This window comes from Prionailurus bengalensis, chromosome A2, assembly GCF_016509475.1.
Source record: "Prionailurus bengalensis isolate Pbe53 chromosome A2, Fcat_Pben_1.1_paternal_pri, whole genome shotgun sequence".
Taxonomy (NCBI): Eukaryota; Metazoa; Chordata; class Mammalia; order Carnivora; family Felidae; genus Prionailurus; species Prionailurus bengalensis.
In genome coordinates this window covers 22,818,732-22,836,966 of record NC_057348.1, presented here as the reverse complement: position 1 = coordinate 22,836,966, position 18,235 = coordinate 22,818,732, and the positions used below count along the sequence as shown (strand labels likewise).

The 18,235-nt window shown below is 42.2% G+C and overlaps 1 protein-coding gene across 3 annotated transcripts in view; it reads right to left on the bottom strand.

The window, feature by feature from the left end:
- The window catches only part of CACNA2D3 (calcium voltage-gated channel auxiliary subunit alpha2delta 3), an 860,144-nt gene that overhangs the window by 727,320 nt on the left and 114,589 nt on the right, over nucleotides 1–18,235 (bottom strand). Inside the window, exon 1 of one of the 3 annotated variants that reach the window (XM_043587661.1) lies at nucleotides 10,336–10,437. The exons of the other annotated variants lie outside the window; for them this stretch is intronic. The gene's annotated coding sequence lies outside the window, so the exon portion shown is untranslated. Of the gene's footprint in view, nucleotides 1–10,335; nucleotides 10,438–18,235 lie in introns of those variants that run through there. 3 annotated transcript variants of the gene reach the window in all.

Here is an 18,235-nt window from a genome sequence, read left to right as displayed (position 1 = left end):
TTGAACTTGGGAAGCTGTATTTTTTTTGCTAAGAGCAAACTAAATTTGAACCTCAAAAGATTTTAGGTCAGTCTGAAATTTAAACCTCCTCAAAGTACAAGTGGGTTGTAACCCAAAATAAAAATTATGCTTTCTTATCTTAAATATATATATTTTTTCCCATTTTCCCCTTCACATGTCTACCAAAATGAGAAAGGTGTTACTCAGGAGGAAGCTGTATCTCTCAAAAAAAATGTGGTCTTGAAGCAATTTGACAGCTTGACAGTTTTTGGTTCAATGGACTAAAAAGTAGAAGACTATAATTTAATGTAGCCAAGTGTACCCAAATAAATAAGAAAGTGTAACCAAATAAGAGTCATGTACCTCTGACAGCAGCTGGTATAAATTCACTAGTACATCGAGCCCATTATAAACTAAAGTGCTAGATAAAAAGTCTGGTCACCATCACCTATGGGCTGCCTTTCCACTTCATTGTTGGTAGAAAAAAAAAAATCAAGAAAAGGAAAAGAGTGAAGACTTTAAACTTTTTCCACTCCTAAACTGAAAGATGATTGTAGGTCCAAATGAAGAGAAAAAGATGAACACGCCCCCTTCATCTGAGCCTTCGGGACAATTAATGCATCTCAGAGTTCAAAGCCAAGTGGCTTACACTTCCTTCTGTCCTTCATTGTTCTGATTTTCAAAGAAAAAAATCCTAGGCCCTGTGATTATCTTTCATCATTATACAAGACACATTAAATATAAGAGAACCTTTCCCTTACTTCATTTTTCAACACTAGAGCAGCAAAATCAACCCCCAGAAGTGATATGAGGACAGGAAGTAAGAGCCGTTTCCTGAAATGCCTGGGCTACAATCTTTGTAATCAGCCGAGGACACCACCCACCACATCTGGGTGGGCACCAGAGCCCATTATGCTAACTATGATTGAGCTGGATGAATAGCAAATCTGTCATATTGTGGCTGGGCAGCAAGTGGGAATAAAACACCAGCATCCAGGATGTGCTGCTGCATAGCATAGACGGCAACCATGTCACTACAGAAAGGCTAGTCTCCTTCCAAATATGTCAACCGACCCACATTCATGATGCAGTTTAACAAATGCCATTTTAACATGCAAGAAAGTAAAACAAAACAAAACCCAGCATCCAGACCATAAAACCCCAAAGGGGCCGAGATCCCCACTCTACAATGGACAGACGTCATGCCTGGCTTTCCGTAGGTGGCCTCAACATTATCCTAGATCTCTGTGAGCCTTGTGAGGCAGGGCTGTGCATTTTCTCTGTGCTCTCTGCAGGGTACTCATAAAGCACCTGGCATGCCAAAGGTGCGCAACAGGTATTTGCTGAATCAATTTGTCTGCACGTTGACAAAGGCACAAACCAGCCAGTAGGCCCCTGAGTGAGTCCCTGGTGAATAGCGTACTATCCCGCCACACACTGCTTCCTTGGTGGCATTTAGTATCTAACTTCCCGGAGACCACGGGTGCTCAAGAGAACTGAGAAACCCCAGGCTCTGCTGTTGCAGTACCTGACTGGAAATCTTGGCATCCCTTTTTAGCTGTGTGCAAATTACCTCATCTCTCCTTGCCTCAAATTCCCTCTCCTGTAAACTGACAAGAGAAACAACACTTCGCCCACTGAGGTGCTCTCGTGATTAAATGAGATAATCCACGTGAGAGACTTAGTCTAGGAAACATGAAGCACTCAATACATGCCAACTAGTTCTTTACTTTCACTATTGTGGGTAAGTAAACAGTCACCAACGTACAAGCTTCTCACAAACAGAACTCTTAAATTCAAATTAACAGACTATATATTTCCAGGAATCAACATAAATTAATGTAAAAATCATACAACAGAATAAAAGAAGCAAACTGCACATATAAGTGCACGGCAAGTGCTGCATTTGTGTTAGAACAATGGCAGTAGCTTTCAAGGTGAGTGAACACACACACGTGTGGAAATATGACAAAAATTCTCTACAAGGCCAAGTCTATCATAGTGCTCACCTGGAGGGGGGGTGGGGAGTCTAAAGGAGCTTAAGTTTTCTTTGTAATGTTCTAATTATAAAGCAAGTGGATTCCGGAATCATTTTCTTAAGTTATCATTAAAATTTTAAAACACATGTTTAAAATGTACACCAAAAATAAAAACAAAAAAGAAACACACGCGCGCGCGTGCACACACACAAAAACTCATCTCCTCTGGCAGCACCAGGAGGGAGCTCTCCATGTGGTTGCTGGAGGAGGGAACTGTAATTACTTAAATAATGGCTTCTTGGCTAGATCGCAGGCTCTGCCTGGCAAGAAACCCACTTGCCTTATCATTCCACTTGTGTCCCCAGCACTGATCACAGCACTAGGCACACAGTGGGTGTTCAGCCTGTGTCTGTAGACCAAATGGATGCCTTTAGGAAAAAAAAGAATTCCAAAAGCCTTTAAGCAACTGGATAAGGTCTTTCATTTTTCAGTATCTTCCTTGAAATTCGAAGCACATTTAATTATTTAACTTTCAAACTAGGAGAAAAGACTTCTGGTCAACCAAGGGTTTAAGAAGCATGTTTAAATCACAGATATTTGGGGAACGCTCCTTGCCAAAATGGTGCTGTTTTTATTGTCCCCCCCACCCCCATCTCATGTCACGACCTTGGAGGCACAACAAAGATTTCGTAGGTGGGTCCCACACGGCCCGATGTTGCGATACACTATGCAGACATGGTCTACCAAGTCTTGTGGGCCGAAACAAACACGTCAGCAAAATCTACCCATCGTTGCTATAGATTTATGTCGGTCCAGCAATTATACAGGCTGTCACGGGTTCTGGGAACACGCTAAAGTGAAATATAGAAGAACTCCTTAGAGAGTAGCAGCAAAAAAATCGAAACTGCTGCTCCTCCACTCCAACCCCCTCTCTTTCTAGACTGATGTCACCACCCTCCCTCCCCTCAGAAGAAAAACCATGAGAGCTGCAAAGAGCCACCTACTTTAAGTGGCTTATTGGTGGGTCATATTAAAGCACCGTGGAGGCAGTTATGAATTCCTAGGGGGAGTACGGGACACTTCAAACATTCCCCTCTGTAAACCTACGATCCGGTATCACTAAACACACAAGACCGTGCACGTTTCTGAACTTGAACTGTCTGTGCTGGGGAGACGGATTTTATACTTCTTTCACCCTCTGTATTACAGAAGAATGGGTGAATGAGGAATTTTTTTCTTCTAGCCATGAGAAATCACAAAATGTTCAGAAGGAGTTCTGTGGTCACAAAATCCCGTGTCCAGACCAGGCAGAATAAGAATTTCAACCAGGAACTGCCCTCCACCCTCATTATTAGCACCAAGGCCTAGAACACCCACTCTGTGCCAAGTCCACCATAAGGATCAGAGGGTCCAACAGTGGACACAGCAATCCTACGACCACACTTAAGGGTCCAGCAGAGAAAGAAGAGGGACACATATGATCACAAATTCAGTTAATCCACACAGTAGCAAGTGTCAGAAAAAAATCTAGGTGCCAAAAACTGAAACCAGACTGCAGACATGGAGAGAAAATGGGCTTGAGTAGTACTTCTGGTTCTGAAGATCTTTGTAAGGATTCAATGAGATCATTTAATTACAGCATCCAGCTTAATGTGGAGTCGCAAACTTGAGTATCCCATTCTACCTCCCTCTCTGTATCAGAGAAGCTGGAGAGAGATGCTAAAACAAATTGCTTAACTTACTTGAATGAGCTCACTGCTCAGAGGAATGAGTAAACTGCTCAGCCATTTATTCTCTCTGGAAATATAAGTGACCATTACTGTGTGCCAGGACACAGGTGCCAAAAATACGGCAGGGAATAGGTCAGACTATCCCCTCACTGCCATTGTGCTTATATTCTAGCGGGAAGACAAAACAAGGAGGAAAGGAGTTCAGATCTCAGAGAAAGCTATTAAGGAGAAAAGGAGGCGGGGTTATGCATGACAGAGTTAGTAACTGGGCAAAGGTCTTAGATCACCCAGTCAAGTGCAAGCTCCTCTACAAAGATGACATATGAGCTGAGACCTGAGTGACAAGCCAGGTACATAAAGAAAAGGGAGGGAGGAGTATTCAAGTCAGAGGGAACACGAGAGGAAAAGTCCTGAGCAGAAAGAGGTTGGCATGGTTAAAGAGGATAAAGAAAGCCAGTATGGTCGAAGCCTTGTTAAACATTGGGGAGAAAAGGTGGGGGACCCAGTGGGGAAGGAGACACATCTTGGTGGCTTTGTAAGCCAAGGTGGGAATTTGAGGCACTCAATTCTAGGAGTCTGCTCCCCAGAGAAAAAGCACTATGTATGGCTCCAGGGAGTGACAGCTCAGCATGTATACAGTAAGTATTCCATTAGATTCCATACAATTCCATTAGAAAGCAGACGAATTTGTCCTGTGGCCAGGTCCATAGAAGGAGTGGCTCACATAACTAAGTAAACAGCTGACATCGTTTACAAGCATCAAACATTACTGGGCTCACTTGCTGGAAGATGTTAGGATTAAAGACCCTGGATTCCCAAGGAGGAGGAGGAGGAAACATCTTCCTTCTACCCATATATTACTGAATCTCCACAGAACAGCTGGTCCGTAAACGCAACTGAAAATCCCTTAGCACCGCAAAAGCTGAGCAGCTAGAACCCAGCACTTTGCGTAAGCAACCAAAAATTCTGTCTCTTCTCAGAAGCCCCTATTGTGCAGCTACATAAGTGTATTGGCAGGCTTCTGTTTTAACCAAACTGACTTTTAATTGTGTATGTTTCCTTCACAGAAAGCCCTGATGATATATATTTATGATGCTGTCCTCATAAAAGTTACTTAGGAGGACTCTTGGCATCATAGTAAATGCTTCCAGAGGTGACCACATGGCCTTGTGAGTCCTGAAAAACAGCCGCCAGGTGTCAGCTTGGCCATTCCCTCCTGGAGAAGGTCTTTCAATCCTACTGCCTGGCTCTCCATATAACAGAAATGAAATCTCACCAGTGCAGCTTAACTAAGTGGAGGCATATTTCAATTTTTTCTTAGTTTTTGGAGAACTTTTTTATCCCCATTAAATATGCATGTTGGTTTAAGCTAGGCAACCTGAAGAATCAAGAACTCACAAGTGTGGATTATATCTACATCGGCTACGTTTGTTTCTCCCTGCATTACAGCTCTCGGCCCAACTGACTTGCTTCCAGATAACTACTTCCTAAGTGTCCTGTCAGGTTCACATCACCATGCCAGACTCATTCCCTCAGTTTAGCCACCCTGGTAGAAAGAATGTCTTTCTCACTGGTTCCTGGACAGAAGTCCAAAGAAAGCTCTCATTGGCCTAGTGTAAGTCACAAGCCCTTTTCTGGAGCAACTCATGTGTCCTAGGACCTTGGCGGGCCGACACTGGGCATTCGTTCCACCTTGTGGCTGGAGCTTATAGGGTTCCAGCAACAAAACGAAGGAGGAGATGATCCTCAAAGACACCCCAAACTGGGCAATGGGAAAGCGTGATGACCAGGTTGGTATTTCAGCCACATCAGTCCACTCCAGCAGAGGTGTGAGTTAATGAGGTTACGTGTTGCATCTCACCATATGCAACTGAATAATGTGGAATCCTCCTTCCTAGCCAGCATCATCTGGAGTTTTATAATTCTCTGAGTTCTGCTTTCCTAGGCTATTTATTATTATTCAGTCCTGATCCCTTCAGGTGTTGTGAAAGCGTTCAATCAATACTTTCAAACACTTACATGACTGAGCAGAAATAGAACTACTTACCTCTAGAGCCATCCCCAACATTCTCAATTGGGTATTTTATATCGGCTCTTTCCCCTGACCACTGATAGCATAAAATCTCTTCCTTCCAAGGTGTAAAAGGAAAGCTCTGACACTAGAATGTCTCAAAGACAAATCAAGTTTAATGGTAAAGGTGGTTTCAAGCTCATGAGCTACAGTGGAATCAAACCTACGTTACTTACTCTTTCTTGGCCTTCGTTCTCCAACATCAGGCAGAGTGGCCACCTTCCATCATCTGCCATCCCAGACACTATCTGACATGACCTGCCATATTTGAGTGTACAGTTATTGTCTATCCCACAAGAATGTAAGCTTCAGGGGTCCAGGGCCTCATGTACTAGGGTAGCCCCAGGGCCTAAACAGTACTTACACATGGCCAGCACTCATGAATTACTGTTTGGCTATAGGATAAGTTGTCACAGAATCCCTTTTTCTTCCATAAATTCCCATAGTAACCAATTTGGAAATGCTACAATAAACAATGATTAAATTAAAAGGCATTGCCAACCCAGCAGAACTAACTTCTGACTTATCCCTAGAATCTAAGCCATCCTCATCTTCAGTAGGATATCCAGGTAACCAGGGTTCCAGAAAGCCCTTAAGCCATGAAGGTTACTGTGCTTTGATGCCCCTCTGTTTCTATAGCCCTTTCACCCTTCCTGGCACCACTATGAACTTGCATACTTGATTTTCTTATAAAAATATTTTATAATACTTTCCTTAAATTGTATTGGGGTCTTGAATTATCCAACACAAGTTGGTCGGCTGATGAGGACTGAATGACAAGCCACCGTGGGGACTATCCCCACTTTCCAACTTCCTCAGTTGTCCTTGACTTGTCATCTCCAGTGGCCTCATCATTTCTCCAGCTGTGGGCATCTGATGCCAACTGTATTCAGAAGATTCTCAGCAAAATGATCACACATCTTCAATTCGCCTACTGCAACCATGAAAGAACATTAGACTCACTGCCATTTGCCTAGTTAGTTCTATACCTTCCAGAAACGCTTTGAGGTCTTCTTGCTTTTGTGTTGGCCAACAAAACCCCCTCTTTTTATAAACAAGCTTTTCAGAGAAGAAATTTACTGTAGCTGCAATCAACCTTTCTAGAAGGCAACATTCTCTCTGACATGACAAGAGCCACTACAAAACAACCACGGCGGGAACAGCAGCTGCACGATACCGCTGACACCTAAAAGAGTCAGGGGAAAAATAGCTGGTGGGGGAAAACACCAAGTCCATAAACATTGCAGAGAGGCGAGGCTCCCCAGCTCTCGTGCTACATGCGGCAACCAATTACTCTCTCAAAAGAAGAATGCAGGTCTTACATGAAGTGGAACAATTAATTTCACGCTTGTCATCCTGGCCTCAATAGTAAGTTGATTTGAATCAAATATTTGCGGTACATTACGGCTTGCAGGGGACAGTTCTGGTGCCTCCTGAGCTGACGGACTGCCTTGATGGCTACCATTGTAAAACAATCCATCAATAAGAGTAATTATGGTATTGATCAAAGCGGTTGCCTGCCTCAGATTGGAATCAATTCTCAGGAGTTGCTGGGAACAGAAATGTCTAATGGACTATTCCATCACTAGTCACTGCAGCAACTGAAACAGCTAATATTCTGGAAAGTTCTTAATAATTACTCATTGAATCTGCATTTCTGCTTCAGTGCTCCTAACTAGACCCTGCTTACTGTAGCCTGAAAGTCGGTCCAAGTGGGGGAAGGAAGGGCCAAATGCAGATGTATAAAGTGCTGGCATTGACCAAAAAAGAAAAGAAAAGAAAAGAAAAAAAATGTAGAACAAATAATGTGGAAAACTACCTTCAATAATTTTATTGTGTCCTGTTAATCAGAGAAGTTTTTTTGTTTTTGTTTTTTTACAGAGTTTCTGGGTGAGAAAGTATACTGGGAAGAAAACTGTATCTCATAGATGCTGCTCTTAGAGAGGTCCCGGGCAGCAGAAGAAAATTCTGCATTTCAATGGTGATGGCATCAGTAACAGAGTAACACATTATCATTAATGTGAAATTGGCCTGCAGGTGCCATTCACCATTTCCTAGATCATGTGGGAAAATCTGGGAAGCAGCATGAACTTGGGGAAACCCATATTAGCACATAAGCCTAATAAACCTCCTTTCTTTTTCTCTCACTCAAAAGCCTTTTTGATTTACAATCAGGTTCTGCTGTACCCAGGGCAGCCCCTACATGGAACAGGAAGAGGCCTGAAGCTGCTACACTCCTCACCAGGCGGTCTCTTGACCCGCACCGCTGGAGAGAGGGTAGCTGTTCAATCTTGAGGACTTCCTTCTCTGGTCCTAGCAAGACCTGGTACCCAGCACAGACTGCACGTCTCTACTAACAAGATTACAGATCTAGGGGCGCCTGGGTGGCGCAGTCGGTTGAGTGTCCGACTTCAGCCAGGTCACGATCTCGCGGTCCATGAGTTCGAGCCCCGCGTCGGGCTCTGGGCTGATGGCTCAGAGCCTGGAGCCTGTTTCTGATTCTGTGTCTCCCTCTCTCTCTGCCCCTCCCCTGCTCATGCTCTGTCTCTCTCTGTCCCAAAAATAAATGAACGTTGAAAAAAAAAATTAAAAAAAAAAAAGATTACAGATCTAACAGAAAACGTGTTGCTGTCTCAGGTTTAGAGGCTTCCCTTTCAGGTTCTCAGCATACCCAACCTTCTTTCAGGGTGCAGGCCAGTGATTCATCCTCGCAAAGCCTTACTTCTTGCCCCTAAATTTGACATTGACATTCCCTTTCCAGCTACGGCTTTTGCGTTTTCATTTTCTCATTATTTCATTGCTTGTCCAGCTCCGACCCTTAACCTCTCTGTGCTTCCATACATCTATGTCTACTCCTGTAAAGGGGGAGGAAATGATTAATTCTGAGGGTACAGTGTTTAGAAAAGGCTTACTTAAAGACATCGGATGTGACTTGAGGGATTCCCCAAGTACCAAAGTACCTAGCAGTGGAGAAAGGGGAGAGGTTTTCAGGCAGAATAAATAAAAATAACATCAGCAGAGACCAGAGAGGAGAACGGGGCGTCAGCTAGTGTCGTCTACAGCACAACAGTATTGTGGCAGAGACAACCCACGTAGGGTGGGACGCATACAGGAAGGGCCTGCCATACAGAGCTCCAAGCATTATACTTCCTTAGAGGTAGCAGGGAGCCAGTTGATGGAAATATTATTGTACAAAAGGGAACCCAGAATCGTTGTGCAAGATGAATTGAGAAAAGGAAAAGGAGTGGGAAGACCAGTCAGGAGGAGAGATGATGCTAAAACACCAAATTCTTACAAAATAAATCTGTAATTGGGATACTATTTCAAATAGCAAGCGGATTAATACTCACGTGGACATTTCCCAGTGCGCAGCGTCACCCTGCATTTCATCACCCTGCATGTGGCTGCGAGAGTGGCCACAACATTATTAGGAATTTACAGGATCATTAGCCGCCCTCCTATTTATCAAAGCCCTATAAGACGCCTGAGTGGATTCTGAGTTTAGTTTGGAAAGTTTCAAGATAACAATATATTTATTCAGAGGCTTAGACGGTTTTAACGCCAGAATGACTCTTAACTCTGCTTAGCACTGCAAACATTACCATTAAGTCAAACATGATTCCATCTTAAAAGGGGGAAATCAGGTTAAGGCAGGTTTTAACCTGAGAGAAAAATGTGTGCAATAGAAACCAGGCAGCCACTCCACCAGGGAAAAGTTACAGATGTTTGTCTTTCCCTCAGCAACCAAATATTAATTTCACTGATGGCGAGATTAAGGAGGCAGACAATACTCAACTGAGATTACGCCAGTGCTTTTATCTGCAATTGGCAGCACCCTGAAGCTGGGGCTGGAGGATGGGAAAATGTCCTATTAATGCTCTGCACAGCAGATAGGTTGATAAAGCCTCCACATTGCAGATAAGGACTGTGCTCGTCCTAGAAATCCACGGACTCCCTTAGAGCATGCAAACCACTGGGTATAGGGTTCTCCCATATCTTTCTTGTTGCTTCCTATGAATTTCTGATAGGGAAGAGTTTCACATCAATTCAAATAAGTTAGTAACAACAGTAACAACAATAATAGTAATAGCAACTGACACTGATGCAGCACTTATTACATGCCAGGCTGTATTCTCAACATTGAACATGTAATCTTTACAACAACCCCGTGCATTAGGTACTATTATTACCTCCATTTTCATGCAGGGGAACTGAAGCTCAGCGAAGTTCAGGAATTTGCCCAAATCCTTGTCTTCTCCCATTAACACTCAGGCATACATACGTAACCACCTGGAAGCTACCAGAAGGTTGCATTTGGTGGATACCTCGTCACACTCCTTCAGAGTGAATACATTGTGTTGTTCCCCAAAACAACAGTGGATTATTCTAAGCTACTTAAAGGTTTTAACTGGCTCCTAAGCCACCCGACAAAGGGGAAACGGAAGTGTGGGATGGAAGCCGATTGGGAGATAAAGAACCACCACTTAACCCAGCTCCTATCTGGAAATGGAAAATGACCCTCGAGAGATCGGACACATCCCTGACAAACCCAAACCTGTCATTTGATGGGAGAGCATCGCTCCTCAGAGAAGTGCTTCTCAAGTGGTCTCCAACTGCATCAACATCGCCTAGGAAAATGGAAAAAATCCGTATGTCGGAGCCCAGCCCCAGCCCCGTGACTCACTGTGAGGAAACACAAGGAACTGCATCTTAAACAAGATCCCTGCGTGATTTTATGGAGAGTCCTGGATTAGAAACTGAAGTCATCCCGATCTTGCTACCGTGGACTCCTCCAAATTGCAAGCACACATACACGAATATGCAAATACCTTCCTCCCTATCAAACATGTGTAACAGGAATAAAGAGACCCGACCACAACCTCTTATTCGCAAAGGAATTAATGCCACAAAGCTCCTTATGCTGAACAAAGAAACACCTTAAAAACACATGCTTGCTATAGTATTTTGAAATATGTCACACCAACAAGAAGATGCTCTAGGCAACATTGCCTGAAGCAGTTGGGTCAAACCCAGGGCAGTTTTGAATCTTTGCTATTATATTAAAGGTCTAATTTCAGAGCCACCAGTAAAAAAGAAGGCCACAGGATGATTCAGTGAGAAAATGAATCAAATCCTAATCTTTAAAGACCAGCCAAAACCAGAGGATCATTCAAAAGGCAAAAGTTAGGTGACTCTAGGATGGCCAGCAAAGTCTCAGAGAGTACGGACAGTTGCTGAGGCCAGGGAATGATTTCAGGTGAGAACCATGCTGTGTGGAAGCTGAGATCCACTGTGCTTCCTTGGGGCCTATTCCTCCTACTGGCCACACTCTTCTGGCCACCCCAAGACCTCTCCACCCTCTCGCGGAACCCTCGGTCAACAGCAGGCTCTGGAATAGTAGGAACACGGGAAGTGTCACTCAGATCCCTGGCACAAACGAGCTGGGCGACCACAGCCAGACAGCAGGGCACAGATGGCAAACACAGAATAGAATAGACAACAGAATAGAGAGCAGAGAAATTCAGTTCGGCATCCCTGGGTGGGCAGCCTGCACGAAGATACCAGAGTGAAGAGCAAGACCATGGAAGCCTTGGTGTGGAATGTGCAGGAACTCCTGGAGACAAAAAAGTCTGCTTTTAAAGACCTGAAGCCAAGTCCTAATTACAAAATCCCTGGCCAGGTAAGTCTTTACAGAATCCACCCCCTCAAAGACTTCTAAAACAAAGAAAAAGTAAAAATAAATCCTAGAAGACAGGAGAGAGCCAAGACACCGGCCCACTGCCCTTGACCACAGAAATGAGACAGCTCCCTGTTCATGCTTGACCCTGAGACAGACATTTCCCTTAATAGGTAGGGCTGATGTTATCTACTAGTAAATCTATATATACCCATAGTATAATTGAGGTATTCTCAAATAAAGTTTGGTGTGCAATCCAGTACACGGAGCTCAACCTAAATCTAGCGCTATTTTCCTGACAATCACATTATCAGACCATCCTTGGAGAAAGCAGAGGTTTTTCCTGTAAGGATCTGCTTGTCCTTGAGCAAAATTGTATAAAGGGAATTTTTATTTTTTTGAATATTATCGTACTAACAAGGCAGCTCTGCAAAAACAGAAATTGGACCCACTGGGATCCAGGCACTTTACATACATGTATCTTGAGGTCCCAATTAAGGAGTATTTCTAGAGACATTACTACAGGAATAAAATCTTTCAAAAGCTGCTAATAGACAGTACATAAACACTGGAACCAAGCAGAGTTCAACAGGAGAGCTTGAACAGTAAAACACCAGGGCCTCGCTATAACCCAGCACGTCCTCAAATTTCACACTATTGTTCTGTCTTATCAACGGAATCATTTTATGACAATATCATTTTGATATTTATCTAACTAGCCCCTTGGAGCCAGGTCACCTAATAGTACTTCTGCTCCTTATCAGTGCCACACTTAAGCTCCAAAGGAACAATATGTGTTTAGATTCAAGAGAAAGAATACAGATTTCAAGAGCCAGAGCAGACACAAGGCAAACATTGTTTAGGGAGGCAATAAAGCTACTCCATTTCTGAAATTGCCCTAAAAACTAGATGGTGTGGGATCAGTGTAGAGGGGAAGGCTGCAAGAGCCCTTTTTTGACCAAAATAGGTTGACAGTTGAAATTTCCACCCATTTGCACTCACTACAATGCCACGGTCTACAGATTCTAAATAAACAGTGGCAGATGGCAGTAACGATGCTTCCATGAAGAATCCCACATTTGTCACCTTATTCCATCCTAAATAATCTATGGTTTCAAATTAAGTTGGTTATGCAGATATACTTGTCATCTCTTAGCTTCAAAACAAAAAGACACTGATTCTCACAGCAGAGTTGGAGATGCTCAGCAATTATGCTTCAGAGGCTGACTCTACTTCCCCACCTCTTGCAGTGACTTGAGTCTATCACTCTCATCTTTTGAGGAATCCTCTTCCCTCCTGTGCCCCAAGCCTATCCGTGCCCCCCCCTTTTCAAGACCCTGTAGCAGGATCTATGCCATGCAGGAGCCAAACCTGGATTGATTTCCCAATGGGTATCCATTTCCCAACCTCTCCACTTGATCTGGCCCTGACTGCGTCTACTCATCCCCCTCACCATTCTCCCCTCTACATTCTTCAGCTGAGACTGTCCATACCTCACAATCTGCAAGCCGTGCTGCCCTGGAGCATGTGCACCTGCTTCTGCTTCTACCTAGAATGCTCTCTGTTCCTATCTCCATTCCTCCTTGTCATCAGGTCTCAGATTGAACGTTATCTTCATTGCAGAATAAATGATCCCTTCCCTGGACACAGAGATGGAACCACTACCTAGCAGCACACTAGCAGATGGCCTGTTGCTCTGCCTAGTTCTTACTTACATCTGAGGACACTTTCTTGCTCATTTGTTTCTTATTTCCTTCCCCCACAAGACAGTAAGCTTCCTGGAAGCAGCACCTTGATAACCTTTGTAAATAAAATGGATGTATAGTTCCATGTAACCACATGTTCACCACTGACCACAAAACAGGACTCTGCCTGATCCTAGTACATATATCAGAACAAAATAACCAGTCATGAAAATCAAATAAGAAAAGTGGTAAGTAATATTCACTGGGCTAGTAAGACTCTTGCTGATCATGGCTGCTTTCTATCAAACTTCAGACTTCACAAATATTGTATTCCAAGAGCACATAATGATTTGTAGAAAAGCAGGGTTCTCTGAGGAACTTCACAAGATGTACATGCCCAATGCATTTCAGAGAAGTCCTGACCAGTTCACCACTAACTGGTAACACAGGGCACTGACGCTGTGATATGAAAAGCATCAGAATATGATCTTTTCAAACACCAAAAAGGCAATTAAAGAGTCATCGGTAGCTATTTGGAGTCGCTATAGACCACCTTTATATTATTAAGAGACAAGAAAAAGAATGGTCCTACTCACCCACCCAAAAAAATCCACAGTTTTGGTATACAATGTTGAATGCTTGTATGTTCATCAGGGTTGTCCAGAGGCACAGAACCAAAAGGATGCATATATATAGAAAGTAGAAGATCTATTATAAGAAATTGGATCACGCAAGTATTGAGAACAGCAAGTCCAAATCTGCAGTGTGGACTGGCAGCCTATAGACCTAGGAAAGCCAGTGGTGCAGTTCCAGTCCCAAGGCCAGCAGGTGGAGACCCAGGAGAGCCAATGGTACAGATGAAGTGTAAAGGTAGTCTGCTGGAAAATTCCCTCTTGATCAAGGAGGCCAGTCTTTTTGTTCTATTTAGGCCATCAACCGATTAGATGAGGCCCACCACATCATGGAAAACAATCTGCTTATTCAAAGTTCACTGATTTAAATGTTACTCTCATCCAAAGAAAACCTCTCCAAGTTGATACAGAAAATTAACCATCACTAGTCCACCCCTTGCCAACTTGGCATCCACATGCATTTCCTTAAATCATACCTAACCTCTAAATAAAGGCAACGACAAGGTCATATTCCACCTAATATGATAGAACTATTCTGTGTACAACCAAAATGCACTAACCCTTTCCCCGGAAGAGGGTGTGAAATCCCTGGATGATGCTTACTCTTCCCTTTAATATCCAGTAATTTAAATTCCACAATGTAAAGTTAGTAATACTTAAATACTATGATATAAAGTCAACACATCTTATATTAGAAGGGTAACACAGGGAAGAAAACAAAGATATTTGCTACACACATACACACATTCATAACAAAATAAGGAGGAAATACTTATGACAGTTACAGTCCTCATTTCTGTGACCAGTTAAGTGGTCATAGTTGTGCTGCCTTGGGGCATTTGCACCTGCTTCTGCTTTTACCTAGAATGCTCTTTGCTCCAATCTCCATTCCCTCTTGTCATCAGGTCTCAGATTGAATGTTATCTTCATTGCAGAGTAAACTATACCTTCCCTCTTTATATCCACCCTCTTTCCACCATCCATTCTGTATTCCCTTTGCCTTTAGCAAGCACCTCATACTGTGGCTCTTTACCTGATGGAATGACCAAAGCTTACGGTCTTTAAACTAAGGCAGCCATAACAAAATGCCACAGACTGAGTAGCTTAAACAATAGGACTTTGCTTGCCAACAGTTCTGGAGGCTAGAAGACCCAGATGAAGGTACAGGCAGGGCTGGTTTCTAGTGAGGACTTTCTTCTTCATTTGCAGGGGCCACCTTCGTGCTGTGTCCTCACATGGCCTCTTCTTTGTGTGTGCACACTCCTGGTATCTCTTCCTCTTCTTATAAAGACACCAGTCCTAATGCTTTCATTTAACCTTGATTACCCCTCCATTAAGGCCAAATCTCCAAATATAATCACATTGGAGGTTAGGGCTTCAACACATGAATTTGGGTGAGGGAAAAAACATAATTTAGTGCCTGACAGCTTGCAATAATATTCCCAGTCTCACCCAGGGTCATATGCAACAAGTAATAGTTACGGGAAATAAAACTATTACATTTTCTAGACATTTTAGAGAATATTCTATTTATTCACCCAAATTTAATACGTTTGGCCAACAGTTTGAACACTTGTTTTGAAGCTAAGAGATGACAAGTATATCTGCATAACCAACTTAATTTGAAACCATAGATTAGTTAGGATGGAATAAGGTGACAAATGCGGGATTCTTCATGGAAGCATCGTTACTGCCATCTGCCACTGTTTATTTAGAATCTGTAGACCGTGGCATTTTAGTGAGTGCAAATGGGCAGAAACTGTGTACTATGTACGCTGTTCTAGGCACAGCAGATATAGGCAGTAATCAAATGAGACACCAGAGTACGTCTTGGTGTCTCGGCTGTTGGGTCACTGTGGCCCACTCCTCTCAGATATGAGGTCCCAATATGGAATTTCAAATCCTTTCATTGCAGGTAATTTTTCTTGAATTATAGATTCAGTGTCAGTTCTGTTTCTTGCTTTACTTTTCTTTTTCAGGGGCTCCTATTAGTTATATGTTAGATCTCCTTTGTCTGTCTTCAATATTTGTCCCTGTCTCTTGAATTATATTTTTTCTACTTAAAATGTTCCTAATTTTCACCTTCTCTTTCTTTGAAGGCATTTTCAGTTGTGTTTATTTGCTCTTGTGTTGCTTCTAGTTTAATCTTTATTTCTACAGGATTTTTTCTTCCGTTTCCAATGGCCTTCCTCACTTGTTACTTCCTTTCTTAGATTTTTTCCTGTTTTGATTTATGTTGCTCTGATATCTTTTATCACTTTGTTAATGAATTTTCATTCTAACAACAGTAAATTATAGTGTTAACCTGTTTTATGGGTTCATCTATGTAGCGTGTTATAGGTAGAGATGTTACTCTGCTCTTTATTCTTTTTATCTCGCTTTGTCTTTATATAAGATTTTACCTCCATAGTTTTCTATGGCCTATATTTATGTGAAATTAATTTTCCTGAACTTTCAGGAAGGAGCATGGCTCAGAGTGGCTTTTCTAACTTCAGAGTTCCCTCTCCTGTTGTTTTCATAGAGTGTTAAAAAAATGTATGCTGGTTGCTTTCTGAGATATCCTAGCTCTATTTCTACCTTCACGTTCATTTTTATTACTTTTAGAAAGAGAGAAAAAAATTTCTGTAAGCATCTGGGCAAAAGAACAAGCGACTTACAAGGGAAAATTGTTATAATCAGACTTTGAAAGTAACATTTAAAACACTCAAGGAAAGAAAATATGTGCCAAGGATTTTATATTCAGCAAAATTATTTTCAAGTATAAGGGACATAGGTTACATGTAAAGCCCGAGGGAATATAGTCCCCTTGAGCCATTTCTGAGGAATACACTAGAAAATAAGATTCAGAAAATCGAAATGGCTAAAGAGAGGAGATTAGGACTGGTGGTAAAGATGAAATGTATAAATTCATATAAAATATATATGTGGAATAAATATATAAATGAAAGATACATAAATGAAAAATTAAAACTAAGTGAGTGCTACAAGGGAAGGTAAAGTATTGAGAAGTCATATTCATGAGATCTTATTCTGAAATGTTTTATAAATAAGACCAAACAAGTGAATTATTAAGAGTTATGAGACATTCTATCATCCCTTTGTCCTTAGAACCTAGTTTCTTGATGGAAAGACAGAAGATACAGACATAGTACATATAAGGTCAAAAACTCTATGGCCCTATCTTTGAATTGGAAGTATCAATATGAAATTATAATTTTTTTAATTTTTTTATTTATTTTTATTTGTTTGGAGAGAGAGAGAGAGAGAGAGAGAGAGAGAGAGAGAGAGAATGAATCCCAAGCAGGCTCCGTCCTGTCAGCATAGAGACTGATGTGGGGCTCAAACTCACCAATTGTGAGATCATGACCTGAGCTGAAATCAAGAGTCAGATACTCGACTGAGCCACCCAGACGCCCCTAAAGTATTTTACACACACACACACACACACACACACACAGAGTTATATTTATACATCTTTATCCTTGCCAGCTTTGAGCTTTGTCCCCTAAGTGGAGCTAGAAACAAAGACTAACCAAGTAACACTGAGCACTTCTAGCGCTCAGACGTGGCCTTGATATACTTATTTCTCACTAACAGAAATCAGAATATCTTGCAGAAATGGCTGATTCCAGGTGTGGAGTAGGAAATGTACATGAAAAGCCTAGAAAATCTTTTGTAGCAGGGAAGCAAAGACTGTTAGGGCCATGTCAAATGATGCCCTCGTGAAGAGGCTCTCCCAAGGCAAAGATCTGAGCTTCAAAACGATAACTGTAACTAAGTGAAACTCAGAAAATATGTTTAGATCCATTTGTTCATAATAATACTAACAAAAAAGCACACAACCCATTGGTTCCCTTCCAAATACAATAGGGGAGAGATTCCCTACCTTGAACCTGGTGAACAAAAGCAAACAATCAAGGATTTCTCCTGCCTATCTTTACAAATTATACTGAACCAGAAATCAACAGAGGCAAGGAAACACTTCTTTACAGAAATATTCCAGCTAACAAATGAAAAATAAATGATACACCCAGAACATCACTGCTTTGCAATCCTAGGAAGTGACGGATCTAGGCATCAGACACCAATAGCAGTGAATGACACAGAGAGCGCGGTAGGTGCCATGTGCCTCCCAGCGAAACAACACTCTGCCACTGCCCAGAGTCCTGCCAAGGAATTAGACCTGAGTCTGGTCAAACCTGTCAACAGCAGCTGCCAATTAATTTACAGGAAATTCCAAGGACAGAAGAACAGGATGAACTCCATTATGACTGAGCAATCAGCAAAATACAGTTAAATGGCCTGATTTTTAACTAATAAATTGTAAGGGAGGAAAAAAAAAACAAAGGGATGGAGGAGGAGATAGCAAACAGAGAGGAAACGAGTGAAACTATAGTGTGTCTGAGATGCACACTTGAGTGGCCAAACTGCAAAGAAACACAAGAAGGCAACAAAATGAGA